At 38.8% G+C, this 27542-nt stretch overlaps 1 long non-coding RNA gene across 1 annotated transcript; it reads left to right on the forward strand.

Annotated features, from left to right (window-relative positions):
• Positions 1–4: 4 nt before the first annotated feature.
• Positions 5–27170, forward strand: LOC134295390 (uncharacterized). Its single transcript, XR_010001942.1, has 2 exons — positions 5–481; positions 26331–27170. It is a non-coding gene; the product is annotated as an uncharacterized LOC134295390 (long non-coding RNA).
• Positions 27171–27542: the final 372 nt, after the last annotated feature.

A 27542-nucleotide genomic window follows, 5' to 3' on the forward strand; every position in this document is an offset into this window, starting at 1 on the left:
GTGTTAGCTGGCCCTGATTGTTTAGTGTCTGGAATTCCCCTGTTTTAAGAGTGTTGTTTTTTATTTGGTGTTGTGATTTTAAGCTTGTTAAAATATTAGGAGTCAGATTGTGTTGATTGTCATGGTTCATAGCATATATTTAAAATATTGAGTATTAAAATGGGTTGGATATTGTAGAAGGTTGGATAAGGGAGAGTGTAGTGGAGATAAATAATTCAGATGTTGGGCGGGTGCTAGGGCCCAGGGGACAGCTTTTTCCCATTGCCTGCCTTTCCTCTAGCCGGCGAGCTGGATTGTTCTGCTCTGGCCATGAGGCTTCTCCTTCCCTCCCGGGATGGCTCCCCGCGTCCATGGTTCTCTCCTTTTAGTGAGGGAAAGTGGGTGCCGCCATTGTTGCTCTCCTGGTCAGGAGAAGCAGGGGGAGCAGGGAGAGTGCTGTTGACATGCTGGTCATGGGAGGAGGGCAGAGGTTCTGCCGTAGGTGAGACGCCTGGGGTGGGAGGCTGGGAGGGGAGATGAGAGGGAGTGCGCAAGCGTAGATGGTGCGCTGTGGGTTCTGTCCGTGTGGAAGTGCGTGACGTGATCTTTTGTTATTTCAACCTTAGGTGTGGATGTTGTATTGTGTGGTGAAATTGCTAGGTTGGGGGGTGTTTAGTTTTGTTGTTTTGCTCGGTGCCGGGATTCCATTACCATTCTATATATATAGATGAAAAGAAATGGTCCCTGCAATCTGTTCCTCCCCATTGGAAGTATCAGCTGGGCAACCATCACCATTTTAATCTTCTAGAATTTTCTAAAAATGTACTATGTTTAGAGCCATCTGATAAATAAAATAACAACCATGCTTACAGATACTCTAGTATTAATTATCATGCTAATAAATGTTATGTTTACAAAATCAAAATAAAATGGCAATAGCCCCAGAATAAGATCCCCTTATATTTTCAAATATACCTCCTTAACCAGGGTCTCTAACTTTTATTCAGAATAAGTAGAAAGTCAGAACTGACCTTTAAGTGTCATTTTTGATAACCATTTCCCTTTATATACCACTCAAGAAAAACTCCAGTTTTCAGGGGAGTTCTACTTCGCTCTGAAATTGTCTCTCAAGTAACAATGGACCCTGAAACTATCATGTCTGCTTAATTATATACTCTGAACTCTTCAAAGGTTGCCAGTGGCCAAATTCTCAAATATTTACATATATGTATCTCAGCACTGTATCATTTTGTCTTAATAACAGAGAAAATGTCTGGTTTTGAGCAGAAAGAATGATGAAGATAGAAATAAAGGATAGACTGTGACAGGACTTGGCAGAAATAATAGCTGTTGTGAAATATGAATAAGAAAGTGGTAGTATTATAGACAAATAGGGGCCAGTTTAAGATGTGATTGTAGTAAAATTGAAAAAAAGGTAAGAAAGAATTGGCAAAGTATATGAAGTTGGTTAAAGAATCTCCCTTCCCCCCTTTCTCAGTGTGTGTTTGAATTTGCACAATGGAGGATCAGTTAAAGGAATAATCAGGAATCAGTTGAAATTCAGGGCAATAAAAAGCATCCTACAGTTCACAGCACAAAGCAAACAGCATGTGATAGAGGATTATGGAAAATGTGGAAAATGTGCCAAAATTAGAAAACTAAAGTACGGTAAGTCCAGTAAGAGAAAGGCAGAAATGCTGAAAGCAGACACCAGAGCAGATGTAAATTTCAGCAATATGCCATCTAAGGAACTTACATTACTAGCTGAGGGACCTAACTGTCAATTAGCACAAATTCAGCCAAATGTTGTAGCTTAGCTGTCTCATCCTGCTTTTCTAATGTTCTCTCTCCCAGAAGCTTGGAGTTTATATTAACTAACTACTGGTACTATTCCATTATCTGGGCAGAGGCCACAAGGGGGTGCTAGAGAGATAAGGATAATCCATTTTACAGGGGTGGAGGGTTGGTTGAAGGAGGAAAACCATTTCCCCCTGTTTTCCTGTTATTCCCCACACACATGTCCCCATCCTGGAAACGACCCTTGTTTATGATATTTGAAGTGGGAAGGGGGAATAATAATAATAATAATAACTTTATTTTTATACCCCGCCTCCATCTCCCCGAAGGGACTCAGGGCGGCTTACATGAGAAAAACAACCAACAACATAAATTAACAATTAAAATTAAATACAATTAAAAATATAAAACAACAACATAATTCTAAAACAACATAACATAATGAAATTTAAAAACCAAGACATCAGTTGCTATGTATGAAGGGTGATTTGTGCAAAAACTCTGGATAAGGTCCAAGAAAAAGGTAAGATGAACAAGGAGGACATGGAGCCGGTCAAGTTAAAATACTAAAACCTATAAAATGAGGGGCAATGATAAAGTGCAGAACAATTTTGTAAACAAATATATACCTGGATCCATGGCTGTTGGCCTCTTCACTCAAAAGCGCACTGAAACATCCATGTTTTAAAATTCCAGCGGAAGGTGGACAACCAACAACATAAATTAACAATTAAAATTAAATACAATTAAAAACATAATATAACAACACAATTCTAATCTTCCTGGGGAGTGAGTTCCAGAGTCAGGGGGCCACCAAGAAGGCCCTCTCTCCCGTCCCCACCAACCGCACTTGAGACGGAGGTGGGAGCAAGAGGAGGGCCTCCCCGGAGGCTCTTAGGGCCTGAGTAGGTTCATAGGGGAGGAGGCGATCACGGAGATATGCAGGTCACAAACCGTTTAGGGCATTATAGGTGATGACCTGCACCTTGAATTGGGCCAGAAACTTATCGGTAGCAAATGTTTCCTTCAAAAATGGGGGAAATGGTTTTCCTCCAACTCCCCCCTGTGAAATGAACTATCCTTCTTCCTCTAGTGCCTCCTTGTGGCCTCCGCCCAGTTAATGGAGCAGTATCTAGCTGCCTACTTTTTTGGGGAAGCTGGATCACTTTGGAAGTTATAACTTTTGCTGCAATATATGAGGACTCCTCCACATAATGCATCACATGCCACAGTTCCTGCCAATGTTCAGCTGCAACTTGTATTCCAAGGTACAACTCTATCAGGAAGGAATCATTCAAGCTTACTTATACTTGGAAAGAATTTGTAAAGTTTTTTTGGGGGGGGGAGGAGGGGGGTTTCCACACTCATATACAACTGGACAATCTCCATAGTCTACAAAAGCATAAATGGATTTGAGGACAACCTATTCCTTCTGGCAAAAACACTCCATGACAACTGTATATTGTGTAAAAAGGACCCATGATCATATCATGTGAGTTCTAAGTTCCTCCATGTAAAGGAATTCTCAATGGATCTAGATGCCTTCTTCAATCCTTGCATGCCTGAGCTCTGCCTTCAGGTATCTCTATGATCCCAGGACTGTTCAAAGGCTCACCAGGAACAGAAAGGGCCAGATCTATACAGCAAAATCCTGTGACCCTCTCTCACATTCTTTCCAAATATAAGAGGATTCAAGTATTTACCCCAATAGTGGAACCCTATGGAGAGAAATGTAAATTGGCATGTGTTAAATTAGAATGGAAAAGTAGGGATTGTGTCTGCCCTCCTTCTGTTGCATTTCTATATTTCCAGGTGCAATCCAATGTTCTTGAGTCCTTTCTCTTTATTAGCCTGTTAGAACACTAAGATCAAGTGGAGGGGGCCTTCTCTTTGTTACACCACCCTCTCAAGCCCTTTTGGTTAGAATCATATAATCATAGAGTTGGAGGAGACCTCATGGGCCATCCAGTCTAACCCCCTGGTCCATGGAGTGTTTTTGCCAGTCCAACAAGGGTGGGAACCTTTTTGATGGCTGATCCAAAACTCTGAGTGGCCTCCCTGGAGAGAGCAGGGTGGCCTCATCCCTGCTTGCCTTTCACAGGCAGATGAAAGCATGCTTCTGCCATCCATCATTTATGGAATGATGAAAGATGGTATTAATGGGATTCTGGGGTGGGTGTGTAGTTTTAAAATGTATTTTAATATTTTATGTTTAATGGCACAAAGGGTTTAATTCTTTTGTTAATTTTTATACTCATATTTTAATGCATTTGCATTGCTTTTATTTGTATTGTATCATATTTGTTATTAGCTACCTTGAGTCCCTATACTTGGAGAAAGGCAGGATAAAAACCAAGTCAATTGATAAGTAAGTAAGTCCATAAGTCAATAAATAAATAAATAAATAAATAACATCTCTCCTTCTCAAGTTGAAAAACATATCAAAGTATATTTGTTCACCATGTAGTTTATGTAAAAGCATATTTGAAAAAAGATACATATTACTTACAGGTTCAAAGCCAACATGACATAGTACTGTATCTGAGTATTGGACTGCAACTCTGGATAACATAACTGAATTCCTGCTCAGCCATAAAAGCCCATTTGGGCAAGTCATATCCTCTTAGCCTCAGAAAGTCCTGTGATAGTCACCTTCAGATCACCATAAGTTGGAAATGACTTAAAGGCACAAAACTACTACAACAATATTTACAGGTTCACTTCATAGTGAGCCAAATTTGCTTATATACCAAGAATTGGAATCCTGCAATCCTTGTGGTGTTTCTAGATCACATCTACCAGGAGTCCCAGCAAGCATAACTAATGATGAAGAATGCTGGGCATTCTCATTCAAGAATATTTGGAGGGCCATGCAATTTTAATTTCTGCAAAGGTAATTTGAAAAGATAATTTATGAACAAATCTCTGCTGCAGCAAATATGGAGTAAGAAAAACTTTGAGTTGGGCCCAATGCTTAATACAAATTGGGCACAAGATGTTAAATTCATTCATTTCCACAGCTAGAACAAAGTAGAAACTTTAAAATTACAATCACAAAAGGTCAGGGCGCTTCCAATTTACCTTTTATTGCTTTTTGCAAAATGAGTAAATGATTTAATAGAATTAATGTTGGCAGTGAAAACATCTGAGTCACACCATTCACACTTTCCCCTTGTTTGCGCTTTATGAGGAATGCGGCTTTTCATTTCAATTATGGCGGTTCATTGTTTAATATGCTCCACTGGCTAATTTCGATTACCATGTCTATATTTCTAAAAGAAGTCCGCATATAAGGGAAAACGGGAGATTACTGAGGTTCTTTGATACTGGAACTTACACCTCTAGGAGACGGGGCATTGAGGGACATTCCAATTAATCCTTCAGTGGTTTGCAAAATAGAATGTAAAATAGACATTCAGCACAGTTGTCTAAAAGGAAATTACTTTCTCCAGTCAGAAAATTAATGACTTGTTTTTCTTGCATCTATGTGATTTATCCAAAATTTACATTCAGAGTCTCTTTCTTTTTCTTCTTTGCACACAGCAATTTAAATCCTAAATTATTCATGTATTGTACATTTCCTTTCATGAATTGTATTCTGCAGATGTATTCAGTTGACAGAAATAATAAGAATATTGTGCTAGTAATTATATTGTTGCTAATAGTGTTTATTTTATGTAATTGTTTGAACCATTCATGAGTTTTTTGTGAATGTGGCAGAAGAGGTACAAGCAGTAAGTAAAGATTAGGCCACATTTGTTTGTGCCTGATTTTGCCCCTAACTCACTTCTGAGCTTCTAGAAGTCTTATCAACTGGCCTTAGTCTGAACAAAACCCAAGGAATCATACAATCATAGAGTTGGAAGAGACCCCATGGGTCATCCAGCCCAACTCCCTGACAAGAGGCATTCAAAGCACCCCTGACAGATGACCATTTAGCCTCTGCTTAAAAGCCTCCAAAGAAAGAGCCTCCCCCACACTCCGGGACCAGGGCAGAGAGTTCCACTGCTGAACAGTTCTCACAGTTAGGAATTTCTTCCTAAAGTTCAGGTGGAATCTCCTTTCCTGTAGCTTGAAGCCATTGTTCCGCATCCTAGTCTGCAGGGCAGCAGAAAACAAGCTTGCTCCCTCCTCCCTATGACTTCCCCTCACATATTTATACATGGCCCTCATCATGTCTCCTGTCAGCCTTCTCTTCTGCAGGCTAAACATGCCCAGCTCTCTATGCCACTCTTCATAGGGCTTATTTTCCAGACCCTTGATCTGGAAAATATCCAGACCCTCCTCTGGACACATTCCAGCTTGTCAGCATCCCACTTAAATTGCAGTGCCCAGAATTGGACACAGTATTCCAGGTGTGATCTGATCAAGGCAGAATAGAAGGGTAGCATGACTCCCCTGGATATAGACACTATACTTCTATTGATGTAGGCTAAAAATGTCATTAGCTTTTTTAGCCACCACATCACATTGTTGGCTCATGCTTAACTTGTTGTCCACAAGGACTTCAAGATCTTTTTCACACTCACTGCTGTCGAGCTAGATGCCCCTCATTCTGTATCTTTGCATTTCATTTTTTCTGCCTAAGTGAAGTCTCTTGCATTTGTCCCTTTTTAACTTCATTTTGTTAGTTTTGGCCATTCTCTCTAATCTGTTAAGATTGTTTTGAATTCTGCGGCTGTTTTCTGGAGTATTAGCTATCCCTCCCAATTAGGTGTTGTCTGTAACTTGATGATCATGCCTTCTAATCCTTGAGTATTTCACTCTTGAAAAACTCCCATCCATCAGTAACTCGACTCCCTTATTTCTTGGAAGAAAGAACAGAACTATATCAATGTGTCTTGTCTTGTCTTATTAGTGACATTTAATTTCCAACTAGAAAACCACCAGTAAGAATACGTAAGAATGTGAGTGTGGCTACCAATCTGTGTACCTTTTCTGTTCATCTGTTTTTACCTTAATTTTAAGGCCAAGAAATCCAGTCACTTGACATGAATTCTAAGAGCAACCTTTAAACAAAATTCTTGGGGTTATTTTCTTGTCCAAATAGATTAATTTAAAATAATTCAAATCTACCCAAAGCCTTTGTTGTATTCTCTTTAGATACATTTAGATTTCCACTAGAGATTGGACTGGACTCAGGACTGGGAGATTCCTTTATTCACAGAGCATCTTGTCTACTCTAGATGCTTCATCCCTCTGCAGGATACAGAAACTGAAAAAAAGTTATAAAAACAAATTTCCTGTTGCCTTAAATGTGATGGTGGTGGTGGTGATAGGAATTGAAGCTGAGTGGCCGTAGAATAGAGTGAGAAAAACTAATTATAAAGAAAAATGGTGGAGCAGGCATAGAAAGAGACAAAGAAAATAGGGAAGAAGAATAAGCAGAAAATTAGGGCTGGAGGTTACTAACCAGGTAAAACTGGTACTAAAACTAAGATATAATTATGTATGATTTCTTTCTGTCTGTGGTTAACTGTCACCAAGTTCAGAATGACTTGTGTTGATCCTATGAATAAGAAACTTTCAAAGCACCATGTCATCAACAGTTCTGCTCAGGTATTACAGATTCAGGACTATGGCTTCTTTGATTGAGTCTATCCAACTATAATATGGTCTTCCACTTTTCCTACTGTCTTCTGTCTTACCAAGCAGTAGATGTATTTTCTAGCTATAATTTTCTAGTTATTCTCATAATTTTTCTTGTACTGTGGACAGGTGGTTAAACAGTTGGAATCAGTGTTCTGAGTCTATTTCTGTGACTTTTTTTTACTTTTGCTTCTCATCTGTCTGTAATTGATGGTGTCCTGCAAGCAGCTCTTGCACTGAGCTCTGAAAAAACCTGGCATTATCAACAACTCCCAAGCCAAAATGCCATCCAAGGGCAGGAAAGGAACCGAGCTAGCCCCAGCAATATTACAGGGGTTCATAAATCTTTCCAAACAGCAAAACAAATGAGAATTGACTCCTACCTACCAGCCAGGGAGACGGCAACGGAAACAGTGAGTAACAGATCTTCACTTTTGGGCCCTAAATTAGACACTATAAACTCGGCAAACACAAGCCTGGTCACCGCCTTGTTCCCTTTGAACTCTCAAGGATCTAGCCCAGGATTCTCGCGTGTGCAGAGAAGTAGTGGGGATAGAATTTTTGGAACTCTCTGGACATGCTCCGGGCACCTCCCACAAACATATTAATCAATCCTGCAAAGAGATATGCTTGCTTTCAGCAGAATCTATGATTCTCATTTTACAAAGACTAAATGAGATTGCTGAACAAGTGAAAAATCTACAAGAATCCCTTTGGCAGCCTCCCTCTCAGGGTAAACAAGGGGTTAACAAAAGCTTGCTGAGACACGCTGACCCCTCTTTAGCAGCAGCTGTTAATCACCGTGATCCAGTAGCTGAGAGAAGAGGTAGGTGGGTCCTCCGAAAGAACCAGATTCTGCTTCAATTTCAACACCGGGACCACAGCAGATGGAGAAACAAAAAGTCCATAAAAATGTCTCTGTCCCATTTATTACAGCTCCAGCATGGAGCGATGGACCTCCAAGACCATCATTTTTTACCAAGCTGCCCTAATGCAAAATGGGTTCTTCTCATCTTTGGTAATTCCACAATCCCCAACCGCCTCTTACACCTGAAGGACTTTCTTTGGAACAGACACTCTATTGCTATTACTAGAGTTTTCCGTGACCCATGGATTCGAGAACTTATATCTGGTAGAGTGTATGACCCTCCATTTCGACAACACCAATTACAAGTCAACAACTCAATTAACTCAAACAAGACACCTAATTCCAATACTCAAACAGAACTCAACAAACTGGAAAACGAAATAGACCAGTTCCAAAATATGATCACTCAATCATTTACAGTAGATGACGAAATGGAGACCCAACAGGAGAATCCTAGGGCTGCCCTGTTGAGCCCCTCACTCATGGAAAATAGCTGCAGAAAAACAACAGGCAACCCTAACATGAGTAACTTTGACAGCGATGATATTGCCCTTGCGGAGATCCTCAAAATCTCAGACTCTAAGGATCAATACAAGTCACATCAAAGCAATACAATAACCCAGACTGAGTCTTCCGCAATGCAGAAAGGGTTCATTTCACAGAGAAAACAGTCCTCCCCACCTCGCTTCTCACTTGACAAGAGTGGCACTGCAACCTCTACAAAAGGAATGGGACACATTCCTATCAGAAACTCACAAACTGCCGCTCTGGGGGCTACTATTCCCCAAGGACCCATATTGGAAGCACAACCCCCTTCATCCTCATATAGAGACAGGTGTCTGATGGGGAGGCGAAGGGTAATTGAAGTCGAAGTCCATGCTCCTTTCGAGGCATGACAAATCAAGTTCCAAACACAACTTTTCGATTCTATCATGGAATGTTGCTGGTTGCCATGCTTCTATTAGAGACTCCTGTTTTGCAGACTTTCTCACTCGTCACCACATTTTACGAATCCAAGAAACAGGGACAGTGGATGAACTGACATTTAGTGGATTCCATTCATATACGGGGAAGACCTAGCCGGGGGCAAAATGTGGGAGAGTTAAAGGAGGAATAGGGATCCTGGTTTCCACCTCATTACATGTCTGCACTAGGCCCTACCTCCATCCAAAAAGAGTGCAATAGCAATGTTGATCCAATTCCAACATCACACGCTGCTGGTAATGTATATATGCCCCCACTGAAGAGGAAACCACAAATCAGAGCCCAGTGATCCGATTTGGAAATCTATGTTGGTGATCTCATAATGCAGAACTCAAATGCTTCTGTCATTTTGGGAGGAGACTTTAACACTAAGATGGGCCCAAATCTACCCCTCCTTATGCGATAATATTGAAACCAGGAAATATTTTTATCTAATTTATTCATTTCCTGTTGTGTTTTTAGTGCCCAATTCCCATTTTTTATTATTAATAGATCTTTATATTTGAGCCAATTTTCCCACCCTATTCTTCTTCTTTGGGAGGCCTCTAATGTTGATATCCATAATGGTGTTTTTTCATATAACTTTTTTATATTTCTCCCATATCTTAAGAATTGAGGACCTTATAAAACGAAATTATTTTCTATCTTTTTTTCATACCAGAGATAAGAGTGCCACCCTAATCTCAGGTCTATTCCCTTCAGATTCAAAAATTTTAATATTTTCAAGTTTTGCCCAATCTGTGGCCCACAATAGTGCTGCCACCTCAAAGTATAGTTTTAAACCAGGCGTAGCTAAACCTCCCCTCTGTCTTTCATCAATCATGTATTTTACTTTAATTATGGGTTTCTTGTTTTTCTTTTTCTGTTTTTTTTTCTTTTTGCAAAATAAACTTCATTATAGCTTTATGCCCCCCCCCCCCCAAAAAAAAAGGCCGGCCAGAATCCTGCACGGGATCTTTTTAACAGCTTGTTTATTTTAGCTTCTTTTGTACCGCAGGTTGTATGTTGTATGTATGTCTATGTGCTAAATGTTTTGATACGGCCGATGGGCTAATCAATAAAATGTGATTGATTGTCTGTAATTGCTTGAAGAGTTTCATATGTCATCCATTGAGGTTGATCTTTCTTTTTGGCTGCCAGTACCATCATTTTGCATTTCTCCTTGATGATGTCCCTGACTACATTCCAGTTTTTTCTGGTTTTCAGTCAATTAGGCTTAACAGTAAAATCTATTTTTTACATTATCTTTGAATTATACAAGGATGTTCTTCTGGTGGTATTTTGGCACAATGATTCTTCTTTAGTTTTGCTCAGATTTTTGATAATAGTAACTCATGGTCTGTACCACAACCTGACCCTTGTCTTGTTTTTTCAGAGTGAATGAAGTTTCTCCATAGTCTGCTTCAATTATGTAGCCTATTGGATTTCTTTTTAATCTTTTTTAATTGAACATTTTCTTAGCTTGTGTACAGGTGGCAAAAGTGCATTGGATGCTTACAGCATTTAATTATTTAACATAAGCAGTCTAGCAAATAACAAGAAAAGGGAACAAACATCAAGAAACAAAGGAAAAATTAAAAAAATAAAGAGTAAACGTCATTGGAATATATTTCATGGTCAAATAACTCTTATTTTGAATAAAGTCCATGTTCTCTTATAGGAGACTTTTAGTAGTGATGCCCATGTACACAGTCACCTATTTGTTATGAACAAACTGTGGGGTTGCAAAATTCAATCACTCACCTGTTTCATTTCTTGATCTTGAGTGAAATATTTCTACAATGCTTGATTCTGTTCTGTTTCCTACTTTTGAGTTGAAATTACCTATGACAGGATTGCACAACCTGTGGCTCTTCAGTTGTTTTGGCCTCCAAGCCCCTTGTCCAATGGTCAGATAATAAATGTCAATTGTGAGATTACATTGTGGTAAAGTATTTCTATATTATCTATTCACCTTTACAAGTTCATTCTTGTAACCAAAAGGATCTCATCAAAAGGAAAAAGAAGGATCAGTTAACTGGTTTGAAGAATTTGCTTCCTTTTAGAGTTGATTATATATAAATGAATGAATGCTGTTAATACTTGGAACATTCAGGTAGATTGACTCAACTGATGCCACATCTGTAGGTCAATAGTATTTTTACAGGAGAGTGTTAAGCAACAACATCCAAATTAATAATTATGGAAGAACATGTGTGTCAGTATAATTTCAATCAATAGGGCTAATACACATGTCAGCAAGTACTGTATAGGATTGCAACAGTAAATTTTAAATCAGGGTTGGTCAACTTAGAGCCTTAAAGATGTTCCTAGACTACAACTCCCATAATCTTGGCTATGCTGACTAGGGCTAATGGGAAGGCCACAGGCTGATGTTCACTGTTCTAAAGTTTTCATAATATAGTTGGGTCCTAGTAGGATTTACATGAAATCAATTTATAAAAGGGAACAATTGGAGATGAATCCTGCACTTATAACTTTAGCTTCTTTTTTAAAAAATAAACACATATTGAAGGCTGAGTACAATCAATTTAAATATTTTAATGTAATGGTATATTTTATCACAGATTTCATTTGATTTTTAAAATATATGCACTAGCAGAATTTGATAACAGTAAGACAAAGGCGAAATAATTATGCATTTTCATGTCCCATAAAGTTCAGTGAACTCTATTAATTCAGGAGGAGGCGCTGCATGTTTACAGAAGTGTGAACCTGTAATTATTAAATACTATAGACTAGGACTGTGTGAAAATGGTTCTAGTTTTTGTTCAATGTTGTTTATAGCACAATTGTCATGCCCGGAACTCATCAATCATTATATGTCAATCATAAGCTTTCACTGTTGTAAATCATTTTACACACAGCTGTGCTAATTTTCCATTGTTCCTCATAAGTCAAATTAAATGCATTAAATTTGTACTTATGATGCGATATCCAACACGTGTGCAAAGCCCACACCAAAAACTTACCCAATACTTTTTCATTTAAATTTTGTAATCCTCTGAAGCCTCCCAAAGTCAGTTTCATGTTCAGCACAAGCAAGCAAAGCAAAGCCAAAAAGGATGCCATTCCTCATTAAATTAATGGCCTTTCACCATTAGGAGAAGGAAGCAACAAGGAGAAAGCAGAGTTTACTGATAAAGAGACTGAGAAAGCACAGAAGTTTGGGAAATGTAGGTTGGGAGGCAAGGAGTCATATGCCAGAAGAATTCAAAATGTTCTGCCCTAAACTACATTTCCCAGAATTCTGCTCAGCGTCAGAAAGCCCTAATCAGGATAGGGGGGAGAGAGATTTGTCCCTCCGTAGACAAAGCCAGACAAAGTTCCAATAAATTGCTGAATCTGCAAAGTGGAGAACTGACTGATACTTCTAGTAAGTAAATCTGTGTGCTGGGCTGGAAAGAAATCCCTAAATGGAAGTTCTATTGGTTACTATGAGAGACATTCAATTCAAGGAGATAGCTCATATAGTTATTTTTTGTAAGTTGTTTATAAAAACTTCGGAAGTTCTCCAAAAATCTGTGGGTAAGTGAAACGTTTTGACACTTGATGGGCTAACAGTGGTAAATGTAGCACATTTCACTGCAATAGCTGTAAAAATGAGGGAAAAAGGAATCCCTGAAGTTTTTCCACTATAACAAAAAAGTAATGAAATTTCATTACTCTGGTTATAGTAACTAATTTTTCCTAATAATAATAATAATAATAATAATAATAATAATAATAATAATAATAAATTTTATGTTTGTATCCCGCCTCCATTTCCCCGAAGGGATTCGGGGCGGCTTACATGTGGAGGAGCCTGATCAAAACATAGATTAAAATATGCATAAGTAAAATTAACAGCATTATAACAACATAAAACAACATAATCAACAATCAATAGCCTGAACAGTAATAAATACTGGATAAATATCTATATTTTAGAAACACTTTAGAAGTGAAATGCCAGTGCCCTTAATTTTGTATTGAGTTTTGAAACATTATTTTTATTGATTGCACAGCCTATATATATACACATATACATACACACACACACACACACACATACACGAAAGAAATTATTACCAATGCCTGGAATTCATTGTGCCGGCACCAGTTGTGTCTAATCTGGAAGCAGTTTTCTATAGTAAAAAATGATGACAGCAAGCAGAATGATTTTGTATTAATTCATGGAGTTCTGATATAGAAATGATTTACTCCCAGGTAAATCCAGGTAAATCCAGGAAAGTGTATTTAGTAGGCTTGCTCAAATAATTCGATTTTCCCGTTACCCGTTATCAATTCGTTATTTTCGTTTGTTTTGAAGCAATATAGAACCTTGGTTGTCCACACGTCTGGATATCGCGGTTTCGAATCGCGAGAGGCCGTTTTTTCTTATTTCTTCGTTTTTTTCGTTAGGAAAAAAAAGCTTTTGCAAATCACCCAAACTCCTTTCCTTTTGCCCCTCAGCCAATGGGAGGCTCAGCCAATGGGAGGGGGCGAGGGGGAAGGAGGCCGAGGAGGAGGAGGAAGACGGAGGGGGGAAATGGCCGCCGCCGCCGCCTCGCCTCAGCTCAGGCCTGGAGAGACCGAGAGGGGCCCGGCGGTGAGGAGGAAGAGGCCCGGGATGCGAGGGGGTGTGGGCCAGGCCCGTCCTCGGCTGCTCCCAGGGGCCCAGATTCGCACCCTCCCTCCCCCCAATACAGGTCTCCAGTCCATACCACGCTACATGAACTTGAATGGATACTGTGGTTGTGTTGTCGACAGCTTTCATGGCCGGGATCACACTGTTGTGGTATGTATTCCGGGCTCTATGGCCATGTGCCAGAAGCATTCTCTCCTGACGTTTCACCCACATCTGTGGCAGACATAGAGGTTTTGACGTCTGTGCGAAGCTAGGCAAGTGGGGTTTATATATCTGTGGAAGGTCCAGGGTGGGAGAAAGAACTCTTGTCTGTGGGAGGCAAGTGTGAATGTTGCAATTGGTCACCTTGATTAGCATTGAATAGCCTTGCAGCTTCAAAGCCTGGCTGCTTCCTACCTGGGGGAATCCTTTGTTGGGAGGTATTAGCTGGCCCTGATTGTTTCCTGTCTGGAATTCCCATTTTCTGGGTGTTTCTGGGAAGGTAATGGCACTCCATGTAGTCATGCCGGCCACATGACCTTGGAGGTGTCTATGGACAACACTGGCTCTTGGGCTTAGAAATGGAGATGAGCACCAACCCCCAGAGTCAGACATGACTGAACTTAACGTCAAGGGATACCTTTACCTTTACCTACACACACACACACACACACACACACACACACAAACAAGCAGGGACTATATATATATATATATATATATATATATATATATATATATATATACACACACAATATATATCACACACACACCAATTTAACAAAGTTTCAGCCACAAAAACAAAGTTTCTGAAGTAGAACAATGACTTTCACAGTAAAGACAACCCAATTTAACAGGAAATAAGACTTTCAAACCAGGAACAGATTTCTGCAATTATTAAAAAATGGTTTATTATAAAAGCTATGAAAATTCTCCAAAAATCAGAGGATAAGGGAAACGTTCCAAATTTTGGTGAGCTATCAGTGTTAAATGTGTTCTACCACTGTACCAAGTTTGAAGAAGATCACTCAAAAAATGAGGGTGGGAGAGTCCTGTAAAGTCCTCTCCCTCTGTGCTGTTTTTGGGAATTGCGCATGCGCGTCCGCCATTAACGTATTAATTTAGAAAATAATGAATTTTCGTTAATTTTGAAATTTTTTGGGAGGGCCAAATTCGGAAATACCATCAGAAACGAAAAGCTGCCCCCCTCTAGTTTTGAAACGAGTTTAGAATCAAATTTTTCATGGATCGATCAAGCCTAGTATTTAGGGATAGAGTCAGAAGTCAGTGGTCTCCTTATTAGTAGGGCAGTGAATCAGCTTTGAAATTTGTCCGCACATTAAAAGTTCAGGGGTACGAAATCCTAGCTTCAAAATAGGTTCAGTACATAAGACAGCTCTGATAAACTCACGTCTTGTGTTTATTATATTTTAATCAGTTCTGAATATTTTAATATATGTATTTCATAGAAATATGTTTTAATATGTATATTTTATATAATATTTTGATGTGTTTTTAATCTATGTTGTGTCCCACCTTGAGCCATGAGGAGAGGTAGGTAAAAAATAAATTTATTATTATTGACACAATGACATAGTATGACACAAAATCAGAGGATAAGGGAAACGTTCCAAATTTTGGTGAGCTATCAGTGTTAAATGTGTTCTACCACTGTACCAAGTTTGAAGAAGATCACTCAAAAAATGAGGGTGGGAGAGTCCTGTAAAGTCCTCTCCCTCTGTGCTGTTTTTGGGAATTGCGCATGCGCGTCCGCCATTAACGTATTAATTTAGAAAATAATGAATTTTCGTTAATTTTGAAATTTTTTGGGAGGGCCAAATTCGGAAATACCATCAGAAACGAAAAGCTGCCCCCCTCTAGTTTTGAAACGAGTTTAGAATCAAATTTTTCATGGATCGATCAAGCCTAGTATTTAGGGATAGAGTCAGAAGTCAGTGGTCTCCTTATTAGTAGGGCAGTGAATCAGCTTTGAAATTTGTCCGCACATTAAAAGTTCAGGGGTACGAAATCCTAGCTTCAAAATAGGTTCAGTACATAAGACAGCTCTGATAAACTCACGTCTTGTGTTTATTATATTTTAATCAGTTCTGAATATTTTAATATATGTATTTCATAGAAATATGTTTTAATATGTATATTTTATATAATATTTTGATGTGTTTTTAATCTATGTTGTGTCCCACCTTGAGCCATGAGGAGAGGTAGGTAAAAAATAAATTTATTATTATTGACACAATGACATAGTATGACACAAAATCAGAGGATAAGGGAAACGTTCCAAATTTTGGTGAGCTATCAGTGTTAAATGTGTTCTACCACTGTACCAAGTTTGAAGAAGATCACTCAAAAAATGAGGGTGGGAGAGTCCTGTAAAGTCCTCTCCCTCTGTGCTGTTTTTGGGAATTGCGCATGCGCGTCCGCCATTAACGTATTAATTTAGAAAATAATGAATTTTCGTTAATTTTGAAATTTTTTGGGAGGGCCAAATTCGGAAATACCATCAGAAACGAAAAGCTGCCCCCCTCTAGTTTTGAAACGAGTTTAGAATCAAATTTTTCATGGATCGATCAAGCCTAGTATTTAGGGATAGAGTCAGAAGTCAGTGGTCTCCTTATTAGTAGGGCAGTGAATCAGCTTTGAAATTTGTCCGCACATTAAAAGTTCAGGGGTACGAAATCCTAGCTTCAAAATAGGTTCAGTACATAAGACAGCTCTGATAAACTCACGTCTTGTGTTTATTATATTTTAATCAGTTCTGAATATTTTAATATATGTATTTCATAGAAATATGTTTTAATATGTATATTTTATATAATATTTTGATGTGTTTTTAATCTATGTTGTGTCCCACCTTGAGCCATGAGGAGAGGTAGGTAAAAAATAAATTTATTATTATTGACACAATGACATAGTATGACACAGCAAACAAGATAGATAAGCTGGATTTCGTATACAAGTCGAACACTTCCCAAGTGTCTAGGACTGTGTGATGTATTTTCGGATGATGCACACAGATCGCAGTAGGGTGGCCTTTTGCAGTTGGCAGATCGTAATTTTGTCAATGTCTATTGTTTCCAAATGCTGGCTGAGATCTTTTGGCACGGCACTCAATGTGCCGATCACCACCGGGACCACCTGCACTGGTTTCTGCCAGAGTCTTTGAAGTTCAATCTTGAGGTCCTGATAGCGGCTGAGCTTTTCCTGTTGTTTTTCATCAATCCGACTGTCACCTGGTATGGCGACATCAATAATCCAAACCTTTTTCTTTTCCACAACTGTGAGGTCTGGTGTGTTGTGTTTCAGAACTTTGTCAGTCTGGATTTGAAAGTCCCACAGTATCTTTGCAAGTTCATTTTCCATTACCTTTGCAGGTTTGTGATCCCACCAATTCTTTACTGCTGGAAGGTGGTACTTGAGGCATAAATTCCAATGAATCATTTGGGCCACATAGTTGTGCCTCTGTTTGTAGTCTGTCTGTGCAATTTTCTTACAGCAGCTGAGGATATGATCAATGGTTTCGTCAGCTTCTTTGCACAGTTTGCATTTTGGGTCATCAGCTGCTTTTCGATCTTGGCCTTAATTGCATTTGTTCTGATGGCTTGCTCTTGGGCTGCAAGGATCAGGCCTTCTGTCTCCTTCTTCAAGGTCCCATTCGTGAGCCATAGCCAGGTCTTCTCCTTATCAACTTTCTCTTCAATTTTGTCAAGGAACTTTCCATGCAATGCTTTGTTGTGCCAGCTGTCGGCTCTAGTTTGTAGTGCAGTCTTCTTTTACCAATTCTTTGCCTGTTGTGCTTTGGGGAGTTTCTGATTTTTGACTTCAATCAAAGCAGGTTCTTCACTTTGCTTTACATATTCTGCCAGGGCATGTTCTTCTTCTTTGACTGCTTGTTTTACTTGTAAGAATCCTCTGCCACCAGATCTTCTAGGCAGATATAGCCGGTCAACATCACTGCGAGGATGCAGTGAATGATGAATGGTCATGAGTTTTCTTGTTTTTCTGTCCAAATTGTCCAGTTCCATTTGCGTCCAATTTATAATGCCAGCAGTATATCTTATGACAGGTATGGCCCTGGTGTTTATGGCCTTGATGGTATTGCCTCCATTGAGCTTGCTTTTGAGAATTTTTCTGACCCTTTGTTTGTTTTCTTTGCTGACCACAGTTTTCACATGTTCATGCTTGATGTTGTCCAGCTTTGGCAATGCATACCGGAGATTCCCTTCTGAAAATACCAAAACTGTGGCCAAATGTAGGGGGTTTTTCCCTTCAACCCACCCAATGTGAAAACTTCCACAATGTTCGCCAAGGATGAGGACTTTCCTCAATTCCTACTTCTGCCACCAAGGTCAAGAGCTCCTCCTGTCCCATTTGTGTTAGACCAGCTGTGGGGAGAATCTAAATGAGGATTTATGCGATTTCTATCCCTGCTGGGTACAGCCACTAATATAGTCAATGCCAGCACCACAGACACCTTGTCTGACTCCATGCTTTCAGTCAAATAGCATTCTCAGAGGCTAATTATGTATGAAAACAAGTAACTCATAATCATTTATTTACAGAATTGAAAGATAACAAAGCAGAATACTTATTTATTATATTCAAAAATCACACTCACTGTTTCACATTCCTCTCTAGCTAATTCACTCCTAAACCTGAATGGCTCTTAATCATACATCTTTAACACTTTCACTCAAACCAATCAGATCAACTCTCTCCCCAGTACCTTTTATAGATTGAGTGCTCATATCAGGGTTGAGCAGTTGGGGGGAGGGATCAAATGAATGAATGGGCAAGTGGGGGGGGGGGCAGGCGGAGTGGGCAAGCCGGTGGTGGCCATTCCCCCAATCAGCAATCATTCCAACACTCCATTCTTACCCCCATCCAACACATTCTATCTTATAGTCTGTTGTTGTTGTTGTTGTTGTTGTTGTTGTTGTTGTTGTTGTTGTTGTTGTGTGACTTTAAGTCATTTCCAGCTTATGGTGATTCTATTGTGAGGTTTTCTGATGCTCAGTGTATGTGATTTACCCAATTTGTCCATAGCTGAGTGGATATTTGAACTCTGTTCTTCAGACTTGCAGTTCAATCCTCAAACCACTACGCCATGCTGGCTGCCATACTTTATTGTATAACCCATAAATAAGACAAGGTTTTCCAATACAAGTCAATGACATCATAGAGGTACAGCAGGGATGAAAAGTAGCATTTACTGGAATATCATAAAATCTCTGTGCATGCAGATGACACCTCCTTCTGGGTCCATGGATTTCAGAGGCAGGAACAATGGGTACAATCCACCTTTCATGTATTCAAGGAATGCATGAAACTGAATTCTTGTGTTTTTTTTTAACACTTTAGTATTAAGCATGCTGGTAATGACACTACTGTAGTATTCTTCAAACCCTTCTACTATTTTTGCACTCAGGATGTATCTTCAGCAAATAATCTATTATGGTACTTCCTCCTGTAGAGAGAATTATTTATTTTGCAGAAAAGTTACTCACAGTGTGACTTCATAGGTTATTACAGCATGTTTAAAATAAGCATCATCTTGGGAGACAACTGTTTGTTTATTGTATTTGTTATAATGTTTCAGGTGTAAGGGCTGCTACTACATTGTGCAGAAATGCAATAGGAACATAGAAAACAACAGGAAATTGAAAGAGGTGATGATTCTGACAATTTTCTTCCAGTTGGTTTTCCCAGATCGCAGGTTAGGTTTTTGTGAGTGGAGGCTAGGTCTGGCCTCAGCTTGATGAGGCTACATGGGATTGAGAAGGGAAATATGGCCGTTGCAGATTTTTAAGCAGAGGCTGGATGGCCATCTGTTAGGAATACTTTGATTGTGTGTTCCTGTAAGGCAGGGGGTTGGACTAGATGGCCCTTGTGGTATTTATGATTTGATGACATTTAGGGTACAATCCAATATACACTTATTTGTGAAAAAGTCTCACTGAAATCATTGAACATACTTAAATAAATAGTATGCATAGGCTTGTGCTATATTACAGTAATCAGTGTCTGGAAGGCTGAATTAATTCAGGAAGATTTGTGCTTTTTAACAAGACTGTCCATATGAGCTTGAAGCTGCTCATATTTTGACAATCGGCTCTCATAATCCACACCTTTGACTGCAATTCTCGCTCAATTAATAACAATTTGCCTATTTCTTCTCCTTTAGCAAAGAAATGTATTCATTATGCCATATATGCAAAAAGAAATGTTTCTTGTGCTGGCATGAGAGACTTTTCTTCCTTCATAAATGTTTCATCTGCTTTATTAAGCTATATGCCTTTCTCACCTTGCTCGCATGAGAATTTTTTATATGAGAAATTTTTCTGCTAAGGACCATGGAAAAGGAGACACATTAGGTATAATTACCAACTGGGAATTCTCTCATAATAATTCCAAATGATTCTATGTGTTCACTTCATGGTCATTAGCACATCTTTAACATCCCTTGAGAAAGGAGGAGGTTAGCTGGAAATACATACATTTTGCAATATACATTGATAGAGGATTCAGAGAAGGAAAGCAGTAGAAGACCCTGATCAAATTTTAATCTACAAACCCTTTGAAATGAAGAAGGTTTGCAAGGAAGCAGCTCCCATTTTCGTCTTGCAACCCCTCTCTTCATTTCAAAGGATTTGGACTGCATTGTTTTGCAAACTGTGCCTTCTGAGATGTGCAGACAATACCAAAACAAATTCAACAAAAACTATTTTCCAATGTTTTATTGTTTGCATTTATGTATCTTATCCAAGCTAAACGGGTCGGCAGAAACTTGGATAAGCAAATATCTTGGATAATAAGGAGGGATTAAGGAAAAGCCTATTAAACATGAAATTAGGTAATGATTTTACAAATTAAGCACCAAAACATTATGTTGTACAACAAATTTGACAGAAAAAGTAGTTCAATACGCAGTAATGTTATGTTGTAATTACTGTATTTATGAACTTAGCACCAAAATATCATGATATATTGAAAACATTGACTACAAAAATGCCTTGGATAATCCAGAAGCTTGGATAAGCGAGTCTTGGATAAGTGAGACTCTACTGTAATTCCACTTCAGTTGGGTAAAATATATTCTAATGTTTGATACATGTTGGAAATCTTTTGCATGTGCATATTTGGTAGAAATGCTAACCTCAAAAAACACCCTAATACTTTTTGCATAAAACATTATAATGTATGTATATACTGGTTGCATGTACTGCTTTAATGGCTACTTTTAGTATACTGTTGTGTTACTATTTAAAAGCAGCCACAAAATGTTTAGTATGAATCAACTACTCTTATCAATGAAAAAGAATGGGTGAATGAGGTTTGGCATATAGCTGACTCAACCTGCTTAAAGGTTCACCTGCTCAAAAGTAGTCAAAAAGTGAACTCTATATGCTGTCTATGAGGAAAAAATGGTAGCAGTAACTGATATAATTACAAAGTCAATTTGTTGCTGTTATTATGGTAGTATATTATCGTAAGGTTTATCTTACATAGTGTGTAGGTTTTTAAAATTAGGGTTTGCATGTTCTGAATTACTATGATAATTTATTATATGTTAGTTACAGTATTACATTTGAAATAATTAAACATACTAAAATATTAAACTCCGGTAATAAAAGAGATTTTAAAGGGTTTAAAAAAAAACACCCTGTGTACACCATATTTGGGATGAGTGGATGAGACCCAAAGGCTTTTACTTGGTACCAGTTCCACAATTGGGGTGCCATCTCCCATGTCTCAATTTCGCTGGTAGAACATGGAGGAGGCTTCCAGGAGATCTTAATCCATAATAATAATAATAATAACAACAACAACAACAACAACATTATTTTACAAGCAGACCTATCTCCTTAAGGCCATGAAGTGATATTGACATTCTTTCCCTGTCCAAGGTAATCACCTTACAAAGTAGGAAGTAGAGCTTTCCTTTAGGCAGTGTTTCTCAAACTGTGCTCCTCCAGGTGTTTTGGACTTCAACTCCCAGAAATCCCAGCCAGCATACCAGCTGTTAGGAATTGTGGGAGCTGAATTAAAAAACATCTGGAGGAGCACAGTTTGAGAAATACTGCTTACGAGCATTTCCAGCTGCAAAGAGAGCTGTACATATTTGAATGTTCCACCTATAAACTCTCCTCTTTGTACTTTGAAAATTTGTCAGGGAGATGATTCGATCAGAAACCTTTTCCTATGGAGAGCTGTAAGCAGCACATGGGGTTGCTTTGTTCTGGTAGGTTTATGTACTGCCCAAACCCATCCAGTGTTTCAGAGTCATGGCTGAAATTGCACATTAACCCAGAATTGTGCTTTAAATGCTTCCATCCTGAAGCCTATTTACAAAGGTTCAGTCAGACCTAGGATTCTATCAAACACTATCAGCTGTAACCTGCCATTATTCCTTACAATTGCCAGAAGTGGGCAATTTGCAGCACGTTGGATATTGGATTTCAAATTGCAACAGACCCAAGCAATTTGGTCATTGTATTGTTGAAGGCTTTCACAGCCTGAATCACTAGGGTGTTGTGCGCTTTCCAGGTTGTATGGCCGTGTTCCAGCAGCATTCTCTCCTGACATTTTGCCCGCATCTGTGGCTGGCATCTTCAGGGGATCAAATGAAATGCCAGGAGAAAATGCTGCTAGAACATGTCCATACAGCCCAGAAAACCACACAACAGCCCAATCTGGTCATTGATCAAAGCTGTTGGAATTTTGAATCCACTAACATGTGTAGTACCATCTTGTCCAGTTTCTTACAATGAAATATCAATTGTATGTGATCTGGTGTACATGAACTCTAAATCACTTGTAATGAAAGTATTGCAGGCTTGAAATTTAGTTTTTTCCTTGTCCCTTTATTTATTTATTTATTTACAGTATTTATATTCCGCCCTTCTTACCCCGAAGGGGACTCAGGGTGGATCACATTACACATATAAGGCAAACATTCAATGCCTTTAACATAGAACAAAGACAAGACAAACACGGGGCTCCGAGCTGGCCTCGAACTCATGACCTCCTGGTCAGAGTGATTCATTGCAGCTGGCTGCAGCTGGTTGCTCAACAGCCTGTGCCACAGCCCAGCGCAGGTATGGGACAGGAGTGTCAGGACTGACAAACAGAAAATTGATTTCTGTAAAAAAAAATCACTCTCCAGAGTGTACAGCCTTCTGTACATAAAAATCTACACAAAAATCTAAGAATCAAGAAGTCACACACACATACAGGTTTAAAAACTTAGCACTCAAAGTACCTTTAATAATTTTGAAATATAGTATTGTATCATAAATACAGAAAGCTATGTTTTGCTTCTGGTTGGCACATGCCAGGAATCATCAATAAGGAACAGGTACCATTATCTTGTTGATCAATGCAGAATAATGATTTAAAGATAAACTAGACATATCACTGAGTAGGGAATCCTTATGTTTGTTCAAGTGGGTTTGCCTGACCACTTTAAAACAGATTTCATTCAAACAGATTTAGATTATTTGAGAGACTTGTATCTACATAAAAACTGGTAAGCAAATTCTGATTAGTTCTATTTGTTCCTCATCAAAGGATATCATGTAATGCTTTGCTTGCTGGTTCACTAAAGGATGAAGGCAGCAAGCACATATCCACTTATTTTGACTAGGATGTAAGGAACATGTTAAAACTGATACTTGTTCAACTACCTTCTAAACAAAAGAAAATATGACTCATGACTGGAAAGTGTGGGAGAATCTATGGAGAAGGCTGCATTCCCATCAACTATGCCTATGAAGATGGTGGTGTAGAGCAGGGCTTCTTGAACTGTGGTTCCAACCCCAAATTGCGTCCCCTTAGATGAATGTTGGGGTCACAAAGAATAGGCAATAGTAAAAGGTTTCTGAAAGCCATTACACCCATTTACACAAATCTGTGAGCAACAACATGCAGTGTAGACACTGCAGAAAATGCTTTAGCTGTACTCCACAAAAAGAAAAATCAGCCTGTTTAGAAAGCTTGCAAATCCTGATTTATGATAATTAATGTTTGATTTTTATACTGATTTCATATACCTATATATCTGAGGTAAAAATATCTCAGGCAGAAAGAGGTCATGGGAGGAAAAACTTTAAGATGCACTGGTATAGAGGAACGTGCCTCCCCTGCACCGTGCAGAATTTGCCTTCCTTAAAGACACAACAACTGTTAATGATCCTCACTAAGGAATTCCTGTTGGCATTATTATTTCATAGTGAAATCTAAAGTTATTTTAGATTCAGCTCAAAAGTGTTAAATTAAAAGATATGGAGGAGTGCTATGCTAAGTCATAATCTAGTGTGCTTTAATTTTAGTCAAAGACACATACATACATACATCACAGTGTGTGAGAATGATAGTGGGCTCTGGGTGCACAGAATTGCCATTGTGGGTTGCATGTAAACTATGGACCACACTTTGGCTGCACCAGTTGTGAGGACCACCATTATAGAGCATGGCACCATCTAACTGTTACCTTGGAAGATTTGGTTATCAGATATTTGCATTTTTACCCCTTTTTACTGGTTTTACAGGATCCCAGAAGGTTCTATGTGAGTTTAGCCGGGAATACACTATATGCGTGACTCTGAGGCAGCAGTCTGCTTGCCTGAAATCATTCCTTTCACACACAGTACCCATACTCGGTTTTGAATTTTAATCAGTCCTTTCTCTGTGTTTATTATATTTGTTTTGCATTTTGGGTTTCTTTCAAAACATGAACCTAATAGATTGCACAAGTGAATCTCTTGCCAACAAAAGCTGTCTTTACTGTATAAAGAATTAATTTAAAATAATTTGATGTCTTGCCTCATCCTTTTTCATTGAACATTTGGGACAGCTAATAAAGTCTATAACACCAAGCCCACCAAAATAACCTTTTGACATGAAATAAAGCAATTGTGTGAAGCATTTTTCAGAGAAATATAGTATACCAGGTGCTGTAACTTATATTTCAGAGAAGTATTGACAAAATCACCTCTGAGTATTCCTTGCCAAAGAAAGCCCTATGAAATTCACGAGAATGCAATAAATTGATAGGCTACTTGCATCTACACTCACATACACAACAACAAAAGGCTGAAAGGCTGCCTTTTAGATGTACAGCATTAGCAGGCTGATACTTGGAAGGGTGTCCTTTAAAGAAACACAGGAGCTGGAGGAACTGAATTGAACAATAGGGTGCTATGAAAATGGACAGCCTGGAAAAGAAGTTCACAAGTGGCTGTCTATTCACCTCACATGCTGTAATTTCACAATGCCATAAAATACAGATGAGGGAAGTAAATTACACTTTCTTGTCAGTGAACATTGCTTCTTAATAGGGGAAAAGGAGCTTCTTGGGAGAAAATAAATCACTGTGGATTTCTTAACAATTTCAGTCTTCTTTGTAGTATCTGTCATATTTACAAAGATAAGGCTGTGTTTAGCCTAGGGCTTGAAATTTCTTTGTACACAATGCTGGGATGGCATTTACATCGATTGCTCAAGTTGGTAGATTTTAGCACATAAATCTATGTCCCTTATTCACTTGGAGTGTGACCTCCATTTTCACCCATATTGATTCCCGTTAATAACATTAAACATTTTCAATCAATGTGAGACACCATCCTGTTCATGACATATGCAGGCTGAAATACAATTTTAATTGGCCTCTTTGCATTGTGGTTCCAAAATGAGGAAATCATTACCTCAAGCTACATGCCCCACATTTCCCTCAACTCTCCTCAGACCCCTCCTCAGTCATTTCATGGGAAGTGGAGAGGATGAATGATACTAAGAGAAGCACCAGGCTATGTGCCTACAGCCAGATGCAGAATGACAAAAGCATCCAATAGAACTTGTTTGGAGTCTTCTGGGAGTCCTAGAGGATGCCTGTTCTCATTATGCATCTGCCTGCAGGACACTGACAGCTATTTCTCCACTGATCCCTATTCTCCACTGGCCATAACATGACCATGAAATGGGAACATGAACAAGATGAGTCCTTTCAGAGGAGAAGTTGGCAGAATTTTATGCTACATCTCTTGATGCATGATCTTGGCCATGGTGCACAGATTAGAACTTGTGTGCCCCAAATCAAATAGTTGTATTAATAAATACTAGAAGAATTGAAATAATATTTGCCATTTCCAAATTAAAGCATGTGTTTGCTAATAATCAGGAAACATGAATAATACAAATAAGAATAATACAAACACATTTTTGCAGTTTTCAGCAGGTACTTGCCATAATTTGAAAGTATTTCAGGAAATTATTCTTCACATGAATACACATGGGTTTCTTTTTGGAAGCTGTATGCTAAAAAGTCATTGTTCAAACTCCTGTTTATCTTTCATGAAGATTGTATAAAAGGCTATTGGGGCAATAACTAGTTGTGTATGTGGTTGTCCCATCATGCCTCCAGTGAAGCTGTGAAATGGGTATATACAGTTTTACAATAATCTTTCCCTATTGTATGCCTTACTGCAGAAACTGACTTTGATTCTACCATTGACTGATGCAACTTTCTGAATTTTTGGGAAGCCAGAAAAATGTTATATGAGCAGTAACATTCTTGTAGATCAGCCATCATGGCCTGTATTCTATCAAGAGATGGAGTTGGAAACAGATGAGGCTGAGGATTTTGCAGACAATTCTGCCCCAGGCCGAGGCCCTATGACCTTGCAACTGCCTGATATGGTGGTTTCAGAAGAACCACTAATTGGCAAACATTCCGAAGTCTCTTCATCGTTACCCACACCAGATGGTGCTGACCTGGTTGAAGATAAGACTTTTAATTGGAAGGAATTTGTTACTAGAGATAGAAGCAAGAAAGAGGGAGTGAGAAGGTCTTGAAGATTAGCTCACAAGTTGGATGGCTAACTTTCCCATGGGAAGTTTTTGTGGGTCCTGTATTCCTTAATTTCACAGGTTCGGGATTTCTTAAAAGTGCCCCTCACTGTATTCTTGTTGTGGTGTCAACTTTGCCTTTCCTCAGAAGAGGTTCCAGTTTCCAGCTCCTTGCCCGTGCTGAGTTCCCATTTCCAGGCTAGCCAAGCCGCGACTCCCGAGTAGACCTTGCCTTGTTACCACATCCGCTACGGGACTTTTCAAGTGGATTTGCAACGATTTGTTCCTGCTATTGTTTCATGGACAGACTTTGATTTCTGAAAAGGAAGCTATCGAGCTTCACTTGTGGATTACAATTTGGACATTGCTGAACTCTTTCTGGGTTGCTATTGACTGTATATTAAGGACTATTTCTTACTCTTTCCACTTTAAATGCGCATAGATATATATATTCTGCTTCAATAAACAGCTTGTGTGTTATATTGGCTCCGGTCTGGTTTTTGAGTGCTCGCGCTGTCTTGGGGTGCAACAGAGATAATGATAAATTCATTGTTCATCATGACAATTCCTACAGTCACCTATATTTATAAGCAGACAGATACACACACAATGGATTCCTTTACCTAGTATAAGTGAAAAACACTTTTATCTAAAAGTTGATAAAACAGTTCCACCAATTTTCATCTCCACAAGTAAACTTATTGTATACAATTATGTATAAGTCTAACAATTTGAGTAAAAATTGATCCAAACAAATTGGGTAGACTTATCCATGAGTCAATGTAAGTACTGTACTTTAACCCTCATAAAAAGCTACCCTGGAGTAGTAAAAAACAAAAACAAAACAGAGAG

The sequence above is a fragment of the Anolis carolinensis genome, chromosome 1, assembly GCF_035594765.1.
Source record: "Anolis carolinensis isolate JA03-04 chromosome 1, rAnoCar3.1.pri, whole genome shotgun sequence".
NCBI classification, from domain to species: domain Eukaryota; kingdom Metazoa; phylum Chordata; class Lepidosauria; order Squamata; family Dactyloidae; genus Anolis; species Anolis carolinensis.